The sequence below is a fragment of the Pongo abelii genome, chromosome Y (assembly GCF_028885655.2).
Source record: "Pongo abelii isolate AG06213 chromosome Y, NHGRI_mPonAbe1-v2.0_pri, whole genome shotgun sequence".
NCBI lineage: Eukaryota > Metazoa > Chordata > Mammalia > Primates > Hominidae > Pongo > Pongo abelii.
The window spans coordinates 10,531,301-10,558,406 of record NC_072009.2 but is presented as its reverse complement, the minus strand read 5'-3'; the positions used below and the strand labels follow the sequence as shown (position 1 = coordinate 10,558,406).

The following is a 27,106-nucleotide window of genomic DNA, read 5'->3' as shown; positions in this document are numbered from 1 at the left end:
TTTCTTGGCATGAACACAGTGGGCTTTAGTAGTTTCAGTGGGCAGTTTTCTTTTCTTGGACTGTGAATTGGCCTTATGTGAATTATCACTTCAGCCTCTGATTGATCCTGGGCCAAGGTCTTGGGGCAAGTTTTTACTTCAGCTCCTAATAGGTCCTGACCCAAGCTAATCAACCTCTATAAATTTTCACTTATCCCCTTGATTCATCCCAGGCAAAGTTGAGTCACATGATCTCCAAGACAGCCCACAGACTAAACACGTTAGTTACCCTTTCCAATTCATGAAAGCCCCAGAACTGGCCTTCTAGTAGGCAACTAGTTCGGGGTCTCCTATGTGCTGGCAAAATATAGTTATATAATCTAACAAAAATATACTTAGAGCAGACTCTATATAGTTCACTGCCTGCATCTAACTTGGCTAGTGAAGTTATACCCTAGCTTAGCTTGGCTAGAATGTAGAAGTAAGTTATCCTTCATTCCAAATTGATATCACCTGATTTTATAAGTAGAGATACTCAAGTTATTCTTGTCTGCAGCCCTGAGATATACTGACCAAAAGAAAATAACACTTTAGTTTATTAAATATCAAATATGTCTATATGACCTTCAACCACATCTAGAGCTGTTCTTGTTTCCCAGAATAGCCAGATCCTGGCCTTGTCTTTATCATCTTATCCTTCTTTATCCTCTAGCACTTTATCAGCAACTCAGATAATCCACTGCTTTTTTAACCAGAAGAGTTTACTGTAATTGCCGACTTTCATCACCTACTCTTGCTTCAGCAGAGCATGGTTATCATTTATATTTTAGACTGCTTTCTGTTTGAATAAAACTGTATTTTGGATAAAAAAACTTGAGAAGCCTGCCTTCTGCACCTACTCAGTTACTCAGTGTACTAAAATATTTGAATTTTCTACTCTGGGTCACTTGGTACATAAAAATTGTCTCATTGATTGTGGCACAAAAGCCTGTTCTATTGCATTACTTTTGGTATGAGTCCTCCCCAGGATGTACTATGCCTGCTCTTCGTGGCTCTGAACTTTAGCAGATAAACCTGCTCTTGGGACTGAGATGCTATTGTTACAGTTTTGCCAATGCACCACAATGTAGCAGTCTCTCCTTGTCTCTCATTGTGAGTATACCCAGAGATCTTTGTCTCACAACCAAGAAAATTAAGGAGTGTAGACACAAGTGTGAAGTTGTGGCAAAAGTTTAATCAACAACAACAACAAAAAAAAGCTCTTTACACTGGAGAGGAGGCCTAAGAGGATTGCCAAATATAAGGCTGAGTCAAAGGTTTCTATAAACTGAGAAAGGGAAGAATGTGCTGTCTCCTCTGCAGCCTGTCTTGGAGAAGCCTACTCAGCTTGGTCCAGAACCTAGGCCTGGGAACAGTCAAGGGCTGAAGTGAAAGCTTGGCCAATTTCTTACCCTGGAGGGATGTATCTTTCGAGTGGAGTCACAAGTGCCTCATATCATGTTCTATTTATACCTTGAAAGTCTATAATGTATAAAGGTAAAGCTAACAGTGAGTTCTGAAACAGCAAAAGATCCCTCACTGATATTGAACTGAAAAATTAGGGCAAACCCAGAAATTAGTCTTTTTGTGTAGATGGGTGATTGCTGATTTTGTAAGAGCCAAGGGGTGTGAAACATTGCTCCATTTAACAGTGAATGTTAGTAAACTTGATAGTAACATAATCTAATCTGTGACTACTATTTCTGCTATAAGGATATTAATTCAGCAAAAGTTTATGGCTGTTGAGACTCTCTGGTCAATATTCCACTCAGAAGGTGCCACAGTGTAAAACCCTACTGAAAAAAAAAAAAAAAGTAAGCAAAATAATTCCTGTAAGTATGATGTAGTAGATAATTTCCTTCTGAAGTTTTACTTATTTAAACTTTTCTTGATTGTTAGGGGCTGCTGTCTCTGCTTTCCAAGCTGTGACTAGATCATGATGAATCCAAGAGTTGATTCCTGCAACCTTCACCACTGAGGGGTTGGAGAGGAAGACAGTATAAGGTCCCTCCCAACTGGGTCTAGACAGGGAAAAAAAGGGAAGAGCCTTAACCAGTACCAAGTCTTCTGGGTTAAAACGAGTTAGGTGCAGTTCTCAGGGATGGAATTCTGATAATAGTTTTAATTCACATTGGAGGTGGATCAGGGAGGTTATATGTTTAACCATTTCATAAGTTCCTTATCTAATGAGAAATCTTGTTTATTTAAGCCTGTCCATATACCATTTTTAAAGTGACTCAACAACTTTAAAAAGTTGTTTCTCATCCAGATTAAGGCCATGAAAAGAAGAGTAATCCGAGAGAGTTAGTTGCTTGAGACAACTTCCTGATAAGTCTCTTAATAATATTATTTCTTTTCTCCTTCTTTTCTGAAGACTGTGGTCTCCAGGCCCAATGAAGATAGCATTGTATGCCCAGGTCTCTTGAGACACCTTGGGTAATAGTTGCTTTAAATGAGGGGCCATTGTCTCTTTGGAAGTGTTTAGGGAGTTCAAAGAGAGTAATTATCTCATTGATTACTGCTTTTACTAAGAGCTCTTTTCTGTTTGGCATGGATATGTCTTTACCTAGTTAGTGAAGTTGAGCTCTGGCAGAGAGAAGCCATCTCTTGAGGGAATTATTTTTAAGGCAGGTTTCACAAGTATTAAGAATCTGTTTTACTGTTTTTAGCATATTTTTATTTGAGAACAATCTGGCCTAGTTGGTAAGTTTTATCACTTCCTAAGTGAAAACCTTGGTAAAGGACATCAATAACTTTTCACTAACCAGAAGATGAAAAGTGGAATTTTCCTTCCATCCATTGTAACCATCCAAGGACTGAAAAGTGTATCCTTCAGAAGTAGCCTATTCTATCTTTGCAGGGGAATACTGAGGCTTTATTTTCTCTTTGGAAAATTCCCAGGTTAGAAGAGCTTCGAGTGTGTAAGATCACTGTAATCTTTTTGCTGCTGACTTAGTTGCTCAATCTGCTAGTCTGTTTCCCTCAGTGATGTTACCTATCCACTTCTGGTAAACTCTGCAATATATTACTGCCATTCCCTGTGAAAGAAAAACAGGACAACATTCTGTCTACTTCCTGATGGTATTTCATGGGATAACCATTAGGAGTTAGTCTGTGTTTTTCTTTCCAAAAAGGCATGAAAAACCAGAAAAGCATACCTAGAATAAGTATAAATGCTTACGACCTTTCCTTTCCTTAGTTTGAGCACCGTCATGAGGGCAAATTAACTCAGCTAATCGAGCACTGGTGCCTGTGAGAGAGGCATACCATCAATAATTTCACCCAGGGTTGCTATTGTTCCATGGGTATATGCTGCTCTTTGGGTTCTTTGTTCTACAAAAGAGTTGTCATCATTAAAAGTGGTCTAGTCTGGGTTTTCTAGGGAAGTTTCTTTAAGGTCCTCCATGGCTTCATAGGTTTGGACTACTATCTGTTCACAGTCATGTTCAGCTTGTTTAGTTTTCTCTGGGAGGAAATTGGCTGAGTTTAGGCAAGGATAGGTTTTTCACTGAACTTCAGATCCTTCCAGCAGCAAAGCTTAATATTTGAGAAGGCAATTTTCTGCTAGCCAGCATCTTCCTTTAGAGTACAGCAGACCTGCTACATGACAGGTGTGTGAACAGTTAAGACATTCCCCATGGTCACCTTATTAGTTACTGGAACAAACAAGGCCACTGCTGAAACTGCTTAGAGGCAAGCTGGGTATCCTTTGGCCACCAAGTTGATCTTCTTGCTTAGGTAACTGACTGGCTACTGGGCTGGACATTGGGCCTGAGTTAAAACTCCCAAGGCTATCCCTTTCCTTTCTGAGGCATAAAGATTAAATGAATTTCTTATGGAAGGCTGGTGACAGGTGCTTTAAGTAAGGCTCGTTTTAACTGGTTAAAAGCCTTTTGAAACTCAGGTTCTCAGGTCAGGGAGTGAATTTTAGCTTTCTGAGTTTCTTTCACAAAGCAATGTAAGAGGCAAGGTATTTTGCTGTACCACGGTATCCACAATCTGCAAAAACATATAATGCCCAAAAAGCCACCTAGCTGTTTGAGGGTCTTGGAAAGGGGAAAAGAGGAAATAAACTTAATTCTCTCTTCACCCAATGTTCTGATCTCCTCTAGATACTTTACTGAAATTTGACAAAGCTGAGCATTAGATTTTGAAATCTTATACCCTCTGTCAGCTAGGAAATTAAGAATAGCTTTAGTGCCTTCCTGCAAAGCCCTGTCAATTGAGACACAAAGTAGAATGTTGTCAACTTACTGTAAAATTTTAATCTGAAGATGAGAGAATGCAGAGAGGTCTTTTGGAAATGCTCAAACAAACAAGTGAGAGGTGTCTCAGAATCCCTGAGGCAGCACCATGCAGGTTAACTGGGTGGTCTGTTGGGGGAATCTTTGAAGGCAAACAAGTATTGGGAGTCAGGGTGCAATGGTATTCAGAAAAAGACATTCTTCAGGTCTAGAACTGTGAAAATCTGGATTCCCTAAAAGTTAGCAGTGTATGAGGATTAGGAACTACCAGATGATGTGTAACCACAGCCCCATTAATGAGATAGAAGTCCTGAACTAGCCTCCATTTCCTATTGTGTTTCTGCACTTTTAATTTTGGGGTGTTGCAAGGGTTGTTTCAGGACCTAAGAAAGCCTTGTGCTTTTAGGTTATCAATGAAAAGCCTTGTGCTTTTAGGTTATCAATGAAGGCTTTAAGCCCTTTCCTAGATTCTGACTTTAGGAGATATTGCTTTCGGTTAGTAAAATAAGTGGGATATTTAAGGTGAATCTGTACTGGTACAATGACTATAGCCCAGCCAATTTTTTCTGGAGTTGCCAATACTTCTGGGTTAATATTGGTTTCCATTAAATGAAGATAAAGACTTTGTTCTGGAGTCATTAGGATGCTGGCTCACATAGGCTGGAATATCTCTACCTAGTTAAGAAGTGTGACTGTCAAGCATGGTTTTAAAAAACATGGGTAAAAGCAGATTTCCCCAACTATGACAAAGGGCTTAAAAAGACAGAGAGTTAAGGACTTTTTTTGGAAATGCTCACCATATTTGTGCTATGGGAGAATAAAAGGCCTAGATTAGAAAGGAGAACAGAGAGACAAAAACTCCAGTGTCCAGAAAGAAGTCTACCTTTCTCCCTTCCATCTCCAGAATTACCCAGTGCTCCTGGATAGTGATGGCAGTTTGAGCTGTTGGTGCAAGGGAACTGAGTCTTGGGACTTCTCCATCTTGTTGTACTATCTGGGAGGCTGCACCCACAGACCTGTTGGTTTATGTTGCCAGGGACAGTTTTACTTCCAGTGGACCCCATTATAGGCTGAACAGAGTCAAGATGGCTTCCTTTTTTTTGTCACAGCAGTTCTGCCTAAGGTGTCCTGGCTTTCCACATTGGTAGCAGTTAGCAGGTGCACCTCATGAATCCTGGATTTTTTAGGCTTGTAATGAGGCCACTGGAGCCTCTGTTCTTTTTTCTCCTGGGCCTCCTCCTAGCTCCTTGTAAAAGACTTAGCCACTTTCAGGAAGTTCTCTAGGGTGCTGTTTGAACAGATGGCCTGTTTAAACTTGTCTTACTTTTCTTTTAGGATTAACTGACTTTTAACGGAATCAAAATATAGGGAGATGTGTTTCACTGAAGCCTCTCTCCACCTTTCCACAAAAGCTGACAGATTTTCATCTGGCTTTTGATATATCATGGATAGCTGAGAGTAATGAAAATGTCTGGCTGTAGTCCCTCATAGGCCTTCCTGTATGCACATTAGAGAGTGTTTTCTTTTCCACTCATCTACATAATTAATGGAATTCCAATTACAGCTTCAAAGGGGCACTGCCTTCCTCCCTATTGGGAATGGAACTTTTGCTATTTGTTCGCCTTCCTTATCTCTCTCTCTCTCTCCTTTTTTTTTTTTTTTTTTTTTTTTGAGGTGGAGTCTCACACTCTCGCCCAGGCTGGAGTGCAGTGGTGGGATCTCGGCTCACTGCAACCTCCGCCATCTGGGTTCACGCCATTCTCCTACCTCAGCCTCCCGAGTAGTTGGGACTAAAGGCGCCCGCTACCACACCCAGCTAGTTTTTTTTGTATTATTAGTAGAGACAGGGTTTCACCATGTTAGCTAGGATGGTCTTGATCTTATAACTTCGTGATTCACCCCCCTCAGGCTCCCAAAGTGCTGGGATTACAGGCATGAGCCACCATGCCTGGCCTTGCTTTGCTCTTTTAGCATATCTTCTTCTAGATATCTTTCCTTGTAGACTTTTAGACTGCTACAGGAGATATGTTGTTTGTCTCTGAATGTTTCTGCTTCTTGTAGGGCTGCCTGTATTTCTGACAGTTAGGGTTTTGTTTAGAAGTAACATAGCATCTCTCCAGGTAGGATCAAACACTTGGGTTAAATTTTGGAAGGCCTCTACATATCTATCTGGGTCATAGAAAACTTGCCTAGGTCCCCCTTTATTTGTCTAAGGTTCTGAAATGGAAAAGAAAGTTTAAGTATAGTAGCACCTTGTCCATCAGACATTTCCTGTAAGGGCAACAGTGAAGTTGGGTGTGTTACTTAGGTGGCATATCAAGAGGATCTCATAAAATGGTAAATGGAACCCCAGATAAGGGGATCAGGTAGGGCATCCAGAAGGTGCATTAGAGGGTTCCCCAGGAATTTGTCTTTCTGACTTTGGGGAATTACCATTTGTAGGTTTGTCTGATATTACTGCCAAGAGGGCAGGGTCAATTTTACAATGCTTATAAAAATCTGGGTTGTCTCACAAGGAAAAGAAAGCTTGTACATAGGGAACCTTGGATCATTTTCTCTACCATTAGCAGTTGTTGTAATTACCATTACTAGTTGTTGGATAGTATTGAAATTAACACTTCTCTTAGGAGCCCAGACCTACCGCCCTTCCTGCTGTTGGTAAGATGGCAACAATCTTGTGCAAAAAAGTATGAGGAGTTTTTTTCTTACAGTCTGAGGGTCAGAGAAGTTTTAGTGTTTCAGAATGCATTTGAGAAGACTGCAGGCTGCAGATGGTTTGTTACTCATCTAAAAGAGAGAGGAAAAGAAGGTGTACCTTAGTTTCTTTTTCCATTTGAAGTAATTACCCGAGGAGGAAAGAAAATAGAAAAAGTGTCCCCCGTAATTTCTTCCCTTAAATGTCCTCTGAGGCCTGGTGACCATCATAGTGTCATCCATGAATTCAGTCATGACCTTCATCCATGAATTCAGTCATGACCTTCATCCATGGATCTGGAGGAACCAGCTGGCAAGAGTAATCATGTTTATGTTCATGAGACCCTAGCTCTCTGCTGGTGATTCCTCATTTCAAAAATGCCCCCAAGGTATTCCAGGGGCCTGGGAGGGATTATGTAGTAGTTGAATTTGGGGTGACCCTTTAATGAAGAGTAACTTAATACTGTCCCTGGCTTCCTTTGCCATGTCCCTAGTGTAACAGTGAAGTCCTAGAGAATGGACGAATTGATTTTCAAATATAAAATCCACTGTTTATTTAAAAGCCAATGTAGCTGGATGCAGAACAGGTACCTGAAAGAACATAAGAAATAAATGGGTATTTTTTCTTTGATGGGGACTGCTCTGAAGAGCAGCTTCCTCTTGACTTCTGAAAGTGCAGGTTTTCTTCCTATAGATCAGTTATGGAGTCTGATCACTGTTACAGAAATGTAGGAGGAAGAATAATTGGGAAAGTGAAGATTTGGTGCAAGGGATCAACAAGGCTCCCCACAGAGAAAAATCCCACTCCACTATGTGGAGCTGTAAGGTTTGAAATGTTAGGTAACTTTGATTCCAAATTCTTTCCAGACAGAAGTTAGAAAGAGATATTTGGGGCTTGACAAACCTGTCCCCACAGTGTGCCTTCTAGCAAAAGAAAAGTAACTTGTCTCAAAAAGAAATAAAGGAGGCATTTAGATTCATTGAGGAGTGCTGAATTCTTACAGGGAGGAAAGAAAAAAGAAAACCCAAATAGAAGAGTATTCACTCTGTGAAATATCTTCCCATTCAGTGCCATCAATGTTTATTACTGGGGCAAAAAGGCCCTTAAAGGTGAAAAATTAGACTAAAACCTTAAGTTCCCATTGTTTCTAGAAAATCACAAAATCAGTAACTTTGAGAGGCTGAGGCAGGCAGATCACGAGGTCAGGAGTTTGAGACCAGCCTGACCAACATGGTAAAAATACAAAAATTAGCTGGGTGTGGTGGGGTGTGTCTGTAATCCTAGCTGCTTAGGAGGCTCAGGCAGGAGAATCTCTTGAACCTGGGAGGCAGAGTTTGCAATGAACTGAGATTGTGCCACTGCACACTAGCCTGGTGACAGAGAGACTCCATCTCAAAAAAAACAAAAAAAGACTATTGACATATGATTGGATAAGTATTGTGTTAGTATTTCTAGACTATCTAGATATTTATAATAATTTATCATTTACTGAATGACTTGAGCAGCAGAATTTTTTTTTTTTTTTTTTTTTTTTTTTTTTTTTTTTTTTTACAGTAAGTCCTCAATGTAATTTACAGAATGTTTTGACTCCATTTACCTTTTGGGACTTCTTTATTTTTTTCTATGAAAGGAAATTTCTGTTGTTGTAACATTGAGAATTCTGGACTCATGATTTTCCTTTTATTTTACCCAAGATGACAATGTAAGATTATATTGCCTCACACATGTATTTCTTCAAAATTTAGAAGAAGATTACTCTATTCCTTTTGTAGGCCTACAATACAACTAAAGCTATAAGAGACTTTTTGTCAGCTTTGCCTGGGTTTGTTTTCTATTTTTGGTATGCCACCGCCACTATTTTAAGTTCAAATGTGAAATAAACTCTTTATTCCATGACAATCTACACTTTCTTACTTGATAGACATAAATCTCACCTTACTCCATCTCTATGAGGTTATTTGTGTTTTCCAATACGTACAAAGGAAATTGGGGGTTTTTATTTTTGGAGAGATTATGGAATGCTGGTGAAAGTTTTCATACTTCCAGTATCTTTTTCTATATTCCCATATAACATTATTAAAAGCAAATCAAAGTAGTAGTAGCCATTCCATTTGGCTCATCTCCATTGCTGCCATTCCACTTCTACCTACTTAAGGAATAAAAACTTATATTAGCAATGGCAACAAAAGCCAAAATTGACAAATGGGATCTAATTAAACTAAAGAGCTTTTGCACAGCAAAAGAAACTACCATCAGAGTGAACAGGCAACCTACAAAATGGGAGAAAATTTTCGCAACCTACTCATCTGATAAAGGGCTAATATCCAGAATCTACAATGAACTCAAACAAATTTACAAGAAAAAACAAACAACCCCATCAAAAAGTGGGCAAAGGATATGAACAGACACTTCTCAAAAGAAGACATTTATGCAACCAAAAGACACATGAAAAAATGCTCATCATCACTGGCCATCAGAGAAATGCAAATCAAAACCACAATGAGATACCATCTCACACCAGTTAGAATGGCGATCATTAAAAAGTCAGGAAACAACAGGTGCTGGAGAGGATGTGGAGAAATGGGAACACTTTTACACTGTTGGTGGGATTGTAAACTAGTTCAACCATTGTGGAAGTCAGTGTGGTGATTCCTCAGGGATCTAGAACTAGAAATACCATTTGACCCAGCCATCCCATTACTGGGTATATACCCAAAGGATTATAAATCATGCTGCTATAAAGACACATGCACAGGTATGTTTATTGCGGCACTATTCACAATAGCAAAGACTTGGAACCAGCCCAAATGTCCAACAATGATAGACTGGATTAAGAAAATGTGGCACATATACACCATGGAATACTATGCAGCCATAAGAAATGATGAGTTCATGTCCTTCGTAGGGACATGGATGAAACTGGAAATCATCATTCTCAGTAAACTATAGCAAGGACAAAAAACCAAACACCGCATGTTCTCACTCATAGATGGGAATTGAACAATGAGAACACATGGACACAAGAAGGGGAACATCACACTCTGGGGACTGTTGTGGGGTGGGGGGAGTGGGGAGGGATAGCATTAGGAGATATACCTAATGCTAAATGACGAGTTAATGGGTGCAGCACACCAGCATGGCACATGTATACATATGTAACAAACCTGCACATTGTGCACATGTACTCTAAAACTTAAAGTATATAATAATTAAAAAAAAAAGAAAAAAATATTAGGATGCTTTATATGTAGACAAAGTAAAAGAAAAATCCTGAGCTTCAAATCCTCAAAAGTGGCAACTATTTCCTTTCCTAAAGGACAATAAGGAAGACCCCAAAAGATGAAGGCAGTCTAGTGAATCTTAGCAGAACAAGCTTGCTGATGTCAAAGCCCAAATTTCCACCAAATGTTTTGTAAGAAGTTTTTTCAAATTTTCATGTAAGGCCCACATGGAACATAAACAATAGGCACACATACCCAAGGATTTTGCAGACTTTCTTTTTTCTTTCAGCCAGTCTCCTGTTAATTCCAGTATTCACTTTCACCCAGTCTCCTGTTAATTCCAGTATTCACCTTCTGAATATTTTCTAATAAAAATACTCTTTTTAGCCAGTACAAGAAGATATATTTGAGCTTGATACTTTTGTCTTCTTTTGAGTGGACTTGAAATAGAAAACATTTCTTTTCTCAAAAACAAAGTGTCATGGTATTGTCTTCTAATGTGTTAGGTAGCAAACCGTTTTTTGCTCAATAACAGCCTGGCACCTTAGATGAGACTAAACCTATTTGGGGTGCTGAAGCTTCTTGGTGAAATGCAGTCCCCTTTCACCAACCCTTAGTGACCATCTACATTAGTTTCTCTAGAGGCTCAGTGTGGAGTTTTTGATTCTGCACTGTGATACTCTTAAGTGTCTTTTGTGTTCCCTGAGGCCCTCTCAGGTCTAATCTCTTATGGCAAAAGACACTGCTTTCATATTAGATGACTTCTGGTAAGTACCTTATTAAAATGTGTGCCTGTACATTTACTTGTGTTTGATCTCATTATAGGATTATAAGGTTGAAACCACCCTTGCATTTTAGAATTGTGGGCTTATGCCTCACACTAGAAGTGTTTTGTTATGGGTATTATGGATTTTGGTTTCTCACCATGTGGCCTATGATTGTGAGTTTCAGTTCCATCCTTTTCCAGGACTTCGGATTCAAGCCAAAACCTAGAGGATCAGTGGGGCATGGTGGCTCACGCCTGTAATCCCAACACTTTGGAGGCCAAGGTGGGCAGATTATTTGAGGTCAGGAGGTGGAGACTAGCCTGGCTGAAATGGTGAAACCCAGTCTGTACTAAAAATACAAATATTAGCCAGGCATGGTGGCACATGCCTGTAGTCCCAGCTACTCAGGAGGCTGAGGCAGGAGAATCGCTTGAATCCAAGAGGTAGAAGTTGAAAACAAACAAACAAACAAACAAAAATGAGGGGATCCTGGTCAGGTTAGATTTTGAATTTTCTTTGGGTTCATGTCTCACAGAATAAAGTCAATACTAAAAAGCTGAAACCACTTATAACTCAGTCTAATCTAATGCTAGATTTTACTTAACTATGTGCATTTTCAGTCTGTCTAACAATATTTGGCCCTAAATGGGAGAAGACTTTGATAGTCTAAGCAAAAGCCACGTAAAACCTTTAAATTAGTTGACCTGTATGCTCAGTTGAAACAAAGATACTCCATTAACTAGAAAAATAAAAGAAAATGGTGCAGGCAACTTCTTTTCTTCTTTGCTTGCTTCTCCTTTTGATTTCATCTCTCTTTTTTATTTTTTTTTAATTTATTATACTTTTAAGTTCTAGGGTACATGTGCACAACGTGCAGGCTTGTTACATATGTATACATGTGCCATGTTGGTGGGCTTCACCTGTTAACTCGTCTTTTACATTAGCTTTATCTCCTAATGCTATTGGTCCCCCGTCCCCCCACCCCACGACAGGCCCCAGTGTGTGATGTTCCTCTTCCTGTGTCCAAGTGTTCTCATTGTTCAATTCCCACCTATGAGTGAGAACATGCCATGTTTGCTTTTTTGTCCTTGTGATAGTTTGCTGAGAATAATGGTTTCCGGATGCATCCATGTCCATACAAAGGACATGAACTCATCCTTTTTTATGGCTGCATAGTATTCTATGGTGTATATGTGCCACATTTACTTTTTTCTTTTTTTTTATTATACTTCAAGTTTTAGGGTACATGTACACAACGTGCAGGTTAATTACATTTGTATACGTGTGCCATGTTGGTGTGCTGCACCCATCAACTCGTCATTTAACATTAGGCATATCTCCTAATGCTATCCCTCCCACCTCCGCTGACCACACAACAGGCCCCAGTGTGTGATGTTCGCTTTCCTGTGTCCATGTGTTCTCATTGTTCAGTTCTCACCTATGAGTGAGAACATGCGGTGTTTGGTTTTTTGTTCTTTTGATAGTTTGCTGAGAATGATGGTTTCCAGTTTCATCCATGTCCCTACAAAGGACATGAACTCATCATTTTTTATGGCTGCATAGTATTCCATGGTGTATATGTGCCACATTTTCTTAATCCAGTCTATCATTGTTGGACATTTGGGTTGGTTCCTAGTCTTTGCTATTGTGAATAGTGCTGCCATAAACATACATGTGCATATGTCTTTATAGCAGCATGATTTATAGTCCTTTGGGTATATACCCAGTAATGGGATGGCTGGGTCAAATGGTATCTCTAGTTCTAGATGCCTGAGGAATCACCACTCTGACTTCCACAATGGTTGAACTAGTTTACAGTCCTACCAACAGTGTAAAAGTGTTCCTGTTTCTCCGCATCCTCTCCAGCACCTGTTGTTTCCTGACTTTTTAATGATCGCCATTCTAACTGGTGTGAGATGGTATCTCATTGTGGTTTTGATTTGCATTTCTCTGATGGCCAGTGATGATGAGCATTTTTTCATGTGTCTTTTGGCTGCATAAATGTCTTCTTTTGAGAAATGTCTGTTCATATCCTTCACCCAATTTTTGATGGGGTTGTTTGTTTTTTTCTTGTAAATTTGTTTGAGTTTATTTAATTGAGTTTATTAATAGATTCTGGATATTAGCCCTTTGTAAGATGAGTAGATTGCAAAAATTTTCTCCCATTCTGTAGGTTGCCTGTTCACTCTCATGGTAGTTTCTTTTGCTGTGCAGAAGCTCTTTAGTTTAATTAGATCCCATTTGTCAATTTTGGCTTTTGTCGCCATTGCTTTTGGTGTTTTAGACATGAAGTCCTTGCCCATGCCTATGTCCTGAATGGTATTGCCTGGGTTTTCTTCTAGGGTTTTTATGGTTTTAGGTCTCACATGTAAGTCTTTAATGCATCTTGAATTGATTTTTGTATAAGGTGTAAGGAAGGGATCCAGTTTCAGCTTTCTACATACAGCTAGCCAGTTTTCCCAGCACCATTTATTAAACAAGGTATCCTTTCCCCATTTCTTGTTTTTGTCAGGTTTGTCAAAGATCAGATGACTGTAGATATGCAGCATTATTTCTGATGGCTCTCTTCTGTTCCATTGGTCTGTATCTCTGTTTTGGTACCAGTACCATGCTGGTTTGGTTACTGTAGCCTTGTAATATAGTTTGAAGTCAGGTAGCATGATGCCTCCAGCTTTGTTCTTTTGGCTTAGGATTGATTTGGCAATGCATACTCTTTTGGTTCCATATGAACTTTAAAGTAGTTTTTTTGAATTCCGTGAAGAAAGTCATTGGTAGCTTGATGGGGATGGCACTGAATCTACAAATTACCTTGGGCAGTATGGGCATTTTCACGATATTGATTCTTCCTACCCATGAGCATGGAATGTTCTTCCATTTGTTTGTATCCTCTTTTATTTCGTTGAGCAGTGGTTTGTAGTTCTCCTTCAAGAGGTCCTTCACTTCCCTTGTAAGTTGGATTCCTAGGTATTTTATTCTCTTTGAAGCAATTGTGAATGGGAGTTCACTCATGATTTGGCTGTCTGTCTGTTATTGGTGTATAAGAATGCTTGTGATTTTTGCACATTGATTTTGTATCCTGAGACTTTGCTGAAGTTTCCTGTCAGCTAAGGAGATTTTGGGCTGAGACAATGGGGTTTTCTAGATATACAATCATGTCATCTACAAACAGAGACAATTTGACTTCCTCTTTTCCTAATTGAATACCCTTTATTTCCTTCTCCTGCCTGATTGCCCTGGCCAGAACTTCCAACACTATGTTGAATAGGAGTGGTGAGAGAGGGCATCCCTGTCTTGTGCCAGTTTTCGAAGGGAATGCTTCCAGTTTTTGCCCATTCAGTATGATATTGGCTGTGGGTTTGTCACAGATAGCTCTTATTATTTTGAGATACGTCCCATCAATACCTAATTTATTGAGAGTTTTTAGCATGAAGGGTTGTTGAATTTTCTCAAAGACTTTTTCTGCGTCTATTGAGATAATCATATGGTTTTTGTCATTGGTTCTGTTTATATGCTGGATTAAGTTTATTGATTTGTGTATGTTGAACCAGCCTTGCATCCCAGGGATGAAGCCCACTTGATCATGGTGGATAAGCTTTTTGATGTGCTGCTGGATTCAGTCTGCCAGTATTTCATTGAGGATTTTTGCATCGATGTTCATCAGGGATATTGGTCTAAAATTCTCCTTTTTGGTTGTGTCTCTGCCCGGCTTTGGTATCAGGATGATGCTGGCCTCATGAAATGAGTTAGGGAGTACTCCTTCTTTTTCTATTGATTGGAATAGTGTCAGAAGGAATGGTACCAGCTCCTTCTTGTACCTCTGGTAGAATTCGGCTGTGAATCCATCTGGTCCTGGCCTTTTTTTGGTGGGTAAGCTATTGATTATTGCCTCAATTTCAGAGCGTGTTATTGGTCTATTCAGAGATTCAACTTCTTCCTGGTTTAGTCTTGGGAGGTTGTATGTGTCGAGGAATTTATTCATTTCTTCTAGATTTTCCAGTTTATTTGTGTAGAGGTGTTTATAGTATTCTCTGATGGTAGTTTCTATTTCTGTGGGATTGGTGGCGATATCCTCTTTATCATTTTTTATTGCATCTATTTGATTCTTCTCTATTTTCTTCCTTATTAGTCTTGCTAGCAGTCTACCAATTTTGTTGATCTTTTCAAAAAAGCAGCTCCTGGATTCATTGATTTTTTGAAGGGTTTTCTGTGTCTCTATTTCCTTCAGTTCTACTCTGATCTTAGTTATTTCTTGCCTTCTGCTAGCTTTTGAATGTGTTTGCTCTTGCTTCTCTAGTTCTTTTAATTGTGATGTTAGGGTGTCAATTTTGGATCTTTCCTGCTTTCTCTTGTGGGCATTTAGTGCTGTGAATTTCCCTCTACACACTGCCTTGAATGTGTCCCAGAGATTCTGGTATGTTGTATCTTTGTTCTCATTGGTTTCAAAGAACATCTTTGTTTCTGCCTTCATTTTGTTATGTACCCAGTAGTCATTCAGGAGCAGGTTGTTCAGTTTCCATGTAGTTGAGCAGTTTTGAGTGAGTTTCTTAACCCTGAGTTCTAGTTTGATTGCACTGTGGTCTGTGAGGCAGTTTGTTATAATTTCTATTCTTTTACATTTGCTGAGGATTGCTTTACTTTTGCTGAGTAAATGCTTTACATTTGCTGAGGATTGCTTTACAATTTTGAAATAAGTGCAATGTGGTTCTGAGAAAAATGTATATTCTGTTGATTTGCGGTGGAGAATTCTGTAGATGTCTATTAGGTCTGCTTGGTGCATAGCTGTGTTCCATTCCTGGATATCCTTGTTAAATTTCTGTCTCATTGATCTGTCTAATGTTGACAGTGAGGTGTTAAAATCTCCCATTATTACTGTGTGTAGTCCAAGTCTCTTTTTAGGTCTCTAAGGACTTGCCTTATGAATCTAGGTGCTCCTGTATTGGGTGCATATATATTTAGGATTGTTACCTTTTCTTGTTGAATTGATCCCTTTACCATTATGTAATGGCCTTCTTTGTTGCTTTTGGTCTTTGTTGGTTTATAGTCTGTTTTATCAGAGACTAGGATTGCAACCCCTGCCTTTTTTTGTTTTCCATTTGCTTGGTAGATCTTCCTCCCTCCCTTTATTTTGAGGAGATGTGTGTTTCTGCATGTGAGATGGGTCTCCTGATTACAGCACACTGATGGGTCTTGACTCTACCCAATTTGCTAGTCTGTGTCTTTTAATAGGAGCATTTAGCCCATTTTCCTTTTAGGTTAATGTTATATGTAAATTTGATCCTCTCATTATGATGTTAGCTGTTTATTTTGCTCATTAGTTGATGCAGTTTCTTCCTACCATTGATGATCTTTACAATTTGGCATGTTTTTGCAGTGGCGGGTACCAGTTGTTCCTTTCCATGTTTAGTGCTTCCTTCAGGAGCTCTAGTAGGGTAGGCCTTGTGGTGACAAAATCTCTCAGCATGTGCTTGTTTGTAAAGAATTTTATTTCTCCTTCACTTATGAAGCTTAGTTTGGCTGGATATGAAATTCTGGGTTGAAAATTCTTTTCTTTATGAATGTTGAATATTGGCCCCTACTGTCTTCTGGGTTGTAGAGTTTCTGCCGAGAGATCCGCTGTTAGTCTGATGGGCTTCCCTTTGTGGGTAACCCGACCTTTCTCTCTGGCTGCCCTTAATATTTTTTCCTTCATTTCAACTTTGGCGAATCTGACAATTATGTGTCTTGGAGTTACTCTTCTTGATCTTTGTGGCATTCTGTGTATTTCCTGAATTTGAATGTTGGCCTGCCTTGCTAGGTTGTGGAAGTTCTCCTAGATAATATCCTGCAGAGTGTTTTCCAACTTGGTTCCATTCTCCTCGTCAGTTTCAAGTACAACAATCAGATGTAGATTTGGTCTTTTCACGTAGTCCCATATTTCTTGGAGGCTTTATTCATTTCTTTTCACTCTTTTTTCTCTAAACTTCTTTTCTTACTTCATTTCATTCAGCTGATCTTCAATCACTGATACCCTTTCTTCCAGTTGATCGAATCAGCTACTGAAGCTTGTGCATTCGTCACGTAGTTCTCATACCATGCTTTTCAGCTCCGCCAGATCATTTAAGGATTTCTTTATACTGTTTATTCTAGTTAGCTATTCATCTAATCTTGTTTCAAGGTTTTTAGCTTCTTTGTGATGAGTTTGAACTTCCTCCTTTAGCTCAGAGAAGTTTGATCTTCTGAAGCCTTCTTCTCTCAACTCGTCAAAGTCATTCTCCATGTAGCTTTGTTCCTTTGCTGACTTGGAGCTGCATTCCTTTGGAGGGGGAGTGGCGTTTTGATTTTTAGAATTTTCAGCTTTTCTGCTCTGTTTTTTCCCCATCTTTGTGGTTTTATCTACCTTTGGTCTTTGATGATGGTGATGTACAGATGAGGTTTTGGTGTGGATGTCCTTTTTGCTTGTTAGTTTTCCTTCTAACACTCAGGACCCTCATTTGCAGGTCTATTGGAATTTGCTGGAGGTCCACTCCTGACCCTGTTTGCTGGGTATCAGCAGCAGAGGCTGCAGAACAGCAAATATTGCTGAACAGCAAATGCTGCTGCCTGATTGTTCCTCTGGAAGCTTCATCTCAGAGGGGTACCCGGCCATGTGAGGTGTCAGTCTGCCCTTACTGGGGGGTGCCTCCCAGTTAAGCTACTTGGGGTTCAGGGGGTCAGGTACCCACTTGAGGAGGCAGTGTGTCCAGTTCTCACATCTCAAACTCCGTGCTGGGAGAACCACTACTCTCTTCCAAGCTGTCAGACAGGGACATTTAAGTCTGCAGAGGTTTCTGTTGCCTTTTGTTTGGCTATGCCTTGCCCCCAGAAGTGGAGTCTACAGAGGCAGGCCAGCCTCCTTGAGCTGAGGTGGGCTCTACCCAGTTTGAGCTTTCTGGCTGCTTTGTTTACCTACTCAGCAATGGTGGACGCCCCTCCCCCAGCCTCGCTGCTGCCTTGCAGTTGGATCTCAGACTGCTGTGCTAGCAATGAGTGAGGCTCCGTCGTGGGACCCTCCAAGCCAGGCACGTGATATAGTCTCCTTTTGTACCATTTGCTAAGACCATTGGAAAAGCAGTGTTAGTATGGGAGTGACCCAATTTTCCAGGTGCCGTCTGTCACCGCTTCCCTTGGCTAGGAAAGGGAATTCCCTTACCCCTTGCACTTCCCGGGTGAGGCGATGCCTCGCCCTGAATAAGTGGCTGCAACCACTGTCCTGCCCCCACTGTCTGACAAGCCCCAGTGAGATGAACCTGTACCTCTGTTGGAAATGCAGAAATCACCCATCTTCTGATTCGCTCAGGCTTGGAGCTGTTGATTGGAGCTGTTCCTATTTGGCCATCTTGGAACCACCCCATTTCATCTCTCTTAAAACTCTCGGCTGTGTACGATGGCTTACGCCTATTATCCCAGCACTTTGGGAAGCCAAGGCAGGTGGATTATGAGGTCAAGACTTCGAGACCACTCTGGCCCACAAGGTGAATCCCCATCTCTACTAAAAATATAAAAATTAGCTGGTCGTTGTGGTGCGCACCTGTTGTCCCAGCTACTCAGGAGGGTGAGGCAGGAGAATCATTTGAACCCTGGAGGTGGAGGTTGCAGTGAGCCAAGATTACGGCACTGCACTCCAGCCTGGTGAAAGGGCGAGTCTCTGTCTCAAAACAAAACAAAACACCCAAAAACTCTCTCCATCTCTACTCTGGTATCATAATACTTCTTTCTAAGGACTCAAGATTCAGTGATAAAGTTTGTGATTTTTAAAAGTCTGGATTTAAAATCCTCTCTCTGTAGCTGTACCGATGAGAAACAAATAATTTAAAATGAAATTCAAAACAAAGACAGGGCAGCAGAGACCTGATTTTTAATCAGCAATCCATCAAATATCTCCCTGAACTAGAGAAACTTACCAAAAGAGAAGTGACATTGAAATTATCGAAAGGAAACTCTTAAACATTGTTTGCCAAGTTTTCTTAGACTTCATCTAGTTACAAAGGTTAGCTGTTTTAGTGCACATTTTATATTGAATGGCCAAATTACATCAAGAAACATTTCATGTATAGTGCTCAAATAGTTATTTTGTTTTTATTTGTATTATTTTATGTCAGGACCTTGTTCATCTGTCACCCGGAATAGAGTGCAGTGGTGCAATTTTGGCTTACTAAAACCTCTGCCTCCTCGGTTCAAGTGATTATCGTACCTCAGCCTCCTGAGCAGCTGGGACTACAGGCACATGCTACCATATCTGGCTAATTTTTAGTATTTTTTTTTTTTTAGAGACAGGTTTCACACTGTTGGCCATGCTGGTTTTGAACTCCCAAGATCAAGTGATCTGCCTGTCGCAGGCTCCCAAAGTTCTGGGAGTACAGGTGAGAACCACAGTGTCCAGTCCACAAATCATTATTTTTAAAAGTCTACAACTATAAAGTATAAATACTTTTGCTTACATATGTAGTTTTTGCTTAGTTTGAATTGGCTGACTTTGCTACTAGTGTTGATGTAAAAATTTTTTGGTGTTACTAATTCAAGATTATCTTTATTATGAAAAAAGAGACCAATGAAAGAGTTCTTTTACTATTTTCTTTTCATGAAAACTGCTTTATCCACTGGGGAAAATATACTTTAGCCTTGTGAGTGTCACAAAAGAACTTAGTGGCTGGTGACTTCTTTGCCCAAGTTTGACTGGGGGCTGCTGGGCTCATTTTGCCTACTCAGCCTAGGTCACTTAGTTTCTCCAGTAAAAACCTGTTACATGGTTTTATTTCGGAGTGAGTCTTCTCTAATATATACTTTGCCTCATGCTAGTGGCACCAAATTCCTAAATGAGCCTGTGTTTGGCCTGAGATTTGAAGTTGAAAAGCACTTACTTCTCTAAGAATCACAGTCCCTTCTTTTGTTCTGGGTTGTAGTTTTAAAGGCTGTTTTCAGACATGTGGCCTGCATGCTGGAATTGTGGGCTTTTAATTCTCATTGGAAATCGAAAGTTTGGCAGCAAGAATAGAGGCTGTAGACTACAACTTCTGCTATGAACAAGGTGACACCAAGTCACTTAGCCAGCTTTCTGGGTGGGATGCCCATGTGGCTTTATTGATTTGAGACAGCTTGTATTCCTGTAATTTGTCTCATGGATACTCTAAATATGTATCCAACTTAGAGGAAAAAAAGAGAGGAGTGGCTTCTAAAACATTATGGTTTTGTGAACATCACTGAAGCAATGTGTGGCAATTTCTATTGCATTTGTCTTTATCTTTTAGGACTTTAGAAAGAGACCTGCACTAAAGACCACAAGAAAGGATGATAGCTTTATTCTAATTTTATGATGAGACAGACAGGTGGGAGGGGGTTTCTGGCAAAATGTCAGCCAATCTGCACACTGGGAGGAATGCACACTGAGATGGAGCCACGGAAGTTCATGACATTTGCAGTGGGAGAAGCCTGGCCCCTCCTATTCCTGTGTAAAACCTGGGATTCAAACTGTGAGGCAGGAAGCAAATGAGAGGAACTCTAGCCTTGTGGAGAGTCCCTGTTTTTCCTTTTTTTAAAAAATTTCATCCAATAAAGCCTTGCTTTACTCACCTTTCAAACCACCTGTGAGACTAAACTTTTGTGGTTGTGAGACAAGGATCTTATCTTTAGCTGAACTAAGGAAATGTCCTGCAATATTTTTAGGCATGCCATTTGGGGCCTGGAGAAGTGGTGAGGAAAATAGGGAATCAAAACCTCTCACTGTGGTTTGTAAGCCTTTTTATCTTCAAACATCTGAGCTTAAGGGGTCTGGGGCCTTTTCATGGCCTTTATTCCTTTTACAAGACCAACTAGTGAGCAGCAGTTTTTCACTTCTCCCCTCCCTGCTGGGCTGGGATGCATGACTCCAGGCACCCAGGGCATCTGGCTGGCATTTTCTGCCACATGCCACGGGAGATTTCCCCTTCCCCAGCCAAGGGGTTTAACTCCATCGGACAGTAATTAAGCTCAAGCTTGTCTCCCTGATGGAGAAATCACTATCACAAAATACATCAGAGAGTTATGATTTCCTTTTTCTCTCATCTCAATGGCTCCCAATCCACTTTTTACTGCTCTCAAGAGGAAGAAACATATGGCAGCATACTTTATCTCCAGAAAGAATCAAATGCACATTGCCAGAGCCTAGAGTCATTACAGTTAAGTCAGAAAGCTTTCCCTTTCCCTTTACTTTTCAAAAAGGAAATTGAGGTCGGAAAAAGGCACAACTCTCATATGTAGGAAAATAATTTGAATAGGGTAAGATAAGGAAGCAGTCATTGGCTAATAGGAAGTTGCAAAGAAGACTGAGGACCGTCTCCTTTCAAAGGAAACAATATTTTTCTAAGTGAGAAAACATTTTTGTTCTAAATAGACGTCAAGATGGGGGAAATGCATTTCCCAAGAATTTCTCTGCATCTCCTCTGAAGAAAAGCAATCTACATAAGCACTGTGGTCCAAAGAGACTTCCTAAGATTTCAAAGCTGCAACTTGGATACAGGCCAATATCTAATATTGGGAAAGAGATGTTTCCAGGGAAAGATCTTATAAACTAGAAAATGTGAACCCCTAAAAATCATTCTACTAGACAATCTGCATATTACTAAATATTTTCTAAACCAGCAGTACACTTAGCAAAGGGAATACTGTCTTGCATTCAATACCAAAACCAAAGAAAAGGAATAGGCAGAATAGAGTGAGAAGCAGAGCAGGATAGAACAACTTAACCTTCCATACCTGAGATAATCCATTTATGATTTTCCCTCACCCATGCCTAGCTCCCATCCCCAGAAACCCCTAGAAGCCAGTAATGTAGTTATAAGTTTTGAACATGGACTCTTTCTTAGTGTTCACGGTGGGAAATCTCATAAGCAAGTGCCCCCCATTTTCTCTAATGTCCCAGGAACAAATGAAAATGCTTACTGTTGGTTTTTACAGACAGAAATCCTCGGGACAAGATATTCTGCCTAGGTTTGTTCATCCAATAGACAATAAAAGGAAAAAGAAAGAGAGAATACATTGAAGCTAGTGTATGTAGATAAAATGCATTTATTTAATGCACTAGTGGAACAAGTTGAAAAGAAGCATATTAACATTTGACTAACTGTCCCTTCTATAGATAGTTTCAACAACATCACCAAGGACCAAACATTGTGGTAGATGTACATGCAATGTACCTGCAGAGTACAGGTTGATGCCTGAATAAAGAGATGCTGCATGAGTGTCTGAACCTAGATGACATGGAGGAGTCCTGCAGAATATGTTTGGTATTGAATTCAAAGATCTATAGAGGTAAGAAAGACAAACATGTTATATAGCATCCTGCTAGAAGAGAAACCAGAGCAGCTGCTTTCCAGTTTGTTAGTGTGGTTACATCCTGTTTCTCTGGGAGTTCCTGCCACTCTCTCTATCCCTTATAAAAGCCCCAGCAATGCATCATCTAAGAAAATAAATACTATGAATTAACTACTCTGGGGCTACAGAAAGTGTGTGTATTGAAAGAGAAAGTAAGACAAGCTTCCCGTTCTGCCACTGGCACTACCAATGCAAACTAATTACAAATACATTAAAGCATTTTTTAATGATTTAAAGGCATTTTTGGCAATTCCATTATTGAGTGAACAATTTAGAGTTTACTTTCACAAATAAATATAGCTTACTACATGTCAAAGTTATATCATGTAGCCTATCCATTGTGGGCTGCAATCCTATTTATTACTATACTAAATATGGAAGCTAATTATAACAAAATAGTATTATTACATCTAAGCATATGTAAAAATTTAAAAAGTACAGTAAACATGTTATGTAGGATGTAAAATATGATACACCTATATAGAGTACTTACAGTGAGAGAAGATTGAAGGATAGAAAGATATTCTGGGTAAGTCAGTGAGTGAATCGTAAATGAATGTGAAGGTCCAGTGCCCTGCTGTACACTACTGTGGATTATAAATACTATATACTTAGGCTGCATTACATTTGTCTTATAAAGTGTCATTCTTCAATCAAAAACTTACCAGATACTATAGATTTTTCACTCCATAAACTTGGAAATTCTGTTAAAATTTATATTCTAATATGTTTAGCTTAAAATTATAGTACAAGTATATTGTACTGGTACATAAACAATATCTTATTTCTGTACATTCTTATAAAAGTTTTTAATTTTTTTTACACTAATGACATTATAAAAACTGAGCTACAAACATGCATGTTGTACTAGGCCTGTACTGTGTTAGCATGTCAATATAGCCATTTTCCACCTTCACACCTTGTCTTACTGAAAGCTTTTCAAGTAAACAGGTGTGGAGCTGTCTTACACCTTTGAATGACAGATGTGCAGCTGTTATCTCCCATGACAACAATGTATTCTACTGGAATAGTTGCTGAAGGATCTCTGTGAGGCTAACATCAACTTAAATAATAATAGAAGTTTATTCTGTTGATAGGCACAGGTTGCTTTCAGATATTAGCAATGGTGAACAGCATTACAACAAACTCTTCAACACACTGATTTTCTTTCTTTTGAGTGTATACCCAGCAATGGGATTAGTTGACCATATGGTATCTCTATTTTTAGTTTTTTGAGGGACCTGAAAACTGTTCATACAAAGTTCCATCTTCTCCACATCCTTGTCAGAAATAGTTATTGCCCATCTTTTGGCTATGAGCCAATTTTTGTTGCCTTTCTCCGCATCCTTTTGGCTATAAGCCAATTGTTATTGCCTGTCTTCATCCACATCCTTGTCAGAAATTGTTATTGCCTGTGTTTTGGCTATAAGCCAATTGTTATTGCCTGTCTTTTTGCTACAAGCCATTTTAACGGGTGAGATGGTATCTCTCTGTAATTTTAATTTGCATTTCCCTGATGATTAATGATGTTGATGTTGCGTTTCTCTGAAGATCAGTGATTCACCAGGAATGTACTATTTTACATTCCTGTTTAATAGATGAATGGATCAAGAAAATGTAGTACAATGGAGTGGAGTACTATTGACACATAAAGAAAATGAGATTCTGTCATTTGAAACATGAATGAAACTAGAGGTCAAGCATCATATGTTCTCACTTACTTGTGGGATCTAAAAATCAAAATAATTGAACTAATGGAGATAAAGAGTAGAAAGATGGTTGCCAAAGGATCGGAAGGGTAGTGGGGATGATGTGGGAGGTGGGGATGGGTACAAAAATAATTAGAGAGGATGAACAGGACCTAGTATTTGATAGCACAACAGAATGACTATATTTAATGATAATTTAACTGTATGTTTAAAATTACTAAAAGAGGGCAGCGAAGATGGCTGAATAGGAACAGCTCCGGTCTACAGCTCCCAGCGTGAGCGATGCAGAAGATGGGTGATTTCTGCATTTTCATCTGAGCCTTGAAGAGAGCAGTGGTTCTCCCAGCACGCAGCTAGAGATCTGAGAACAGGCTGACTGCCTCCTCAAGTGGGTCCCTGACACCTGACCCCCGAGCAGCCTAACAGGGAGGCACTCCCCAGTAGGGGCAGACTGACACCTCACACGGCCGGGTCCTCCTCTGAGACAAAACTTCCAGAGGGGTAATCAGACAGCAGCATTGACAGTTCACGAAAGTCTACTGTTCTGCAGCCACCGCTGCTGGTACCCAAGCAAACAGTGTCTGCAGTGGACCTCTAGCAAACTCCAACAGACCTGCAGCTGAGGGTCTTGTCTCGTAGAAGGAAAACTAACAAACACAAAGGACATCCACACCAAAAACCCATCTGTACATCACCATCATCAAAGACCAAAAGTAGATAAAACCACAAAGATGTGGAAAAAACAGAGCAGAAAAACTGGAAACTCTAAAAAGCAGAGTACCTCTCCTCCTCCAAAGAGATGCACTTCCTCACCAACAATAGAACAAAGCTGGACAGAGAATGACTTTGACGTGTTGAGAGAAGGCTTCAGATGATCAAACTACTCCGAGCTACAGGAGGAAATTCAAACCAAAGGCAAAGAAGTTGAAAACTTTGAAAAAAATTTAGACAAATGTATAACTAGAATAACCAATACAGAGAAGTGCTTAAAGGACCTGACGGAGCGGAAAGCCGAGGCTCAAGAACTACATGAAGAATGCAGAAGCCTCAGGAGCCAATGCGATCAACTGGAAGAAAGAGTATCAGTGATGGAAGATGAAATGAATGAAATGAAGCGAGAAGGGAAGTTTAGAGAAAAAAGAATAAAAAGAAACGAACAAAGCCTCCAAGAAATGTGGGACTAAGTGAAAACACCAAATCTACCTCTGATTGGTGTACCTGAAAGTGATGGAGAGAATGGAGCCAAGTTGGAAAACACTCTGCAGGATATTATCCAGGAGAACTTCCCCAGTCTAGCAAGGCAGGCCAACATTCAGATTCAGGAAATGCAGAGAACGCCACAAAGATACTCCTCAAGAAGAGCAACTCCAAGACACATAATTGTCAGATTCACCAAAGTTGAAATGAAGGAAAAAATGTTAAGGGCAGCCAGAGAGAAAGGTCGGGTTACCCACAAAGGGTAGCCCATCAGACTAACAGTGGATCTCTCAACAGAAACTCTACAAGCCAGAAGAGAGTAGGGGCCAATATTTAACATTCTTAAAAAAAGAATTTTCAACCCAGAATTTCATATCCAGCCAAACTAAGCTTCATTACTGAAGGAGAAATAAAATACTTTACAGACAAGCAAATGCTGAGAGACTTTGTCACCAACAGGCCTGCCCTAAAAGAGCTCCTGAAGGAAGCACTAAACATGGAAAGGAACAACCGGTACCAGCCACTGCAAAAACATGCCAAATTGTAAAGACTATCGAGGCTAGGAAGAAACTGCATCAACCAACGAGCAAAATAACCAGCTAAGATCATAATGACAGGATCAAATTCACACATAACAATATTAACTTTAAATGTAAATGGACTAAATGCTCCAATTAAAAGACACAGACTGGCAAATTGGATAAAGAGTCAAGACCCATCAGTGTGCTGTATTCAGGAAACCCATCTCACGTGCAGAGACACACATAGGCTAAAAATAGAATGATGGAGGAAGATCTACCAAGCAAATGGAAAACCAAAAAGGCAGGGGTTGCAATCCTAGTCTCTCATAAAACAGACTTTAAACCAACAAAGATCAAAAGAGACAAGGCCATTACATGATGGTAAAGGGATCAATTCAACAAGAGCTAACTATCCTAAATATATATGCACCCAATACAGGAGCACCCAGATTCATAAAGCAAGTCTTGAGTGACCTACAAAGAGACTTAGACTCCCACACAATAATAACGGGAGACTTTAACACCCCTCTGTCAACATTAGACAGATCAATGAGACAGAAAGTTAACAAGGACACCCAGGAATTGCACACAGGTCTGCACCAAGTTGACCTAATAGACATCTACAGAACTCTCCACCCCAAATCAACAGAATATAGATTTTTCTCAGCACCACACCACACGTATTCCAAAATTGACCACATAGTTGGAAATAAAGCTCTCCTCAGCAAATGTAAAAGAACAGAAATTATAACAAACTGTCTCACAGACCACAGTGCAATCAAACTAGGACTCGGGATTAAGAAAGTCACTCAAAACCGCTCAACTACATGGAAACTGAACAACCTGCTCCTGAATGACTACTGGGTACGTAACGAAATGAAGGCAGAAATAAAGATGTTCTTAGAAATCAACAAGAACAAAGACACAACATACCAGAATCTCTGGGACACATTCAAAGCAGTGTGTAGAGGGAAATTTATGGCACTAAATGCCCACAAGAGAAAGCAAGAAAGATCCAAAATTGGTACCCTAACATCACAATTAAAAGAACTAGAAAAGCAAGAGGAAACACATTCAAAAGCAAGCAGAAGGCAAGAAATAACTAAAATCAGAGCAGAACTGAAGGTAATAGAGACACAAAAAACCCTTCAAAAAATTAATGAATCCAGGAGCTGCTTTTTTGAAAGGATCAACAAAATTGATAGACTGCTAGCAAGACTAATAAAGAAGAAAAGAGAGAAGAATCAAATAGAAGCAATAAAAAATGATAAAGGGGATATCACCACCGATCCCCCATAAATACAAACTACAATCAGAGAATACTATAAACACCTCTATGCAAATAAACTAGAAAATCTAGAAGAAATGGA

At 39.7% G+C, this 27,106-nt stretch overlaps 1 long non-coding RNA gene across 1 annotated transcript in view; it reads left to right on the top strand.

Moving 5' to 3' along the window:
• The window catches only part of LOC134760968 (uncharacterized), a 52,571-nt gene extending 27,423 nt beyond the window's left edge, over window positions 1-25,148 (top strand). Inside the window, exons 3-4 of the long non-coding RNA XR_010139095.1 lie at window positions 19,232-19,323; window positions 22,074-25,148. This is a non-coding gene — a long non-coding RNA (uncharacterized LOC134760968). The remainder of the gene's footprint in view (window positions 1-19,231; window positions 19,324-22,073) is intronic.
• Window positions 25,149-27,106: the final 1,958 nt, after the last annotated feature.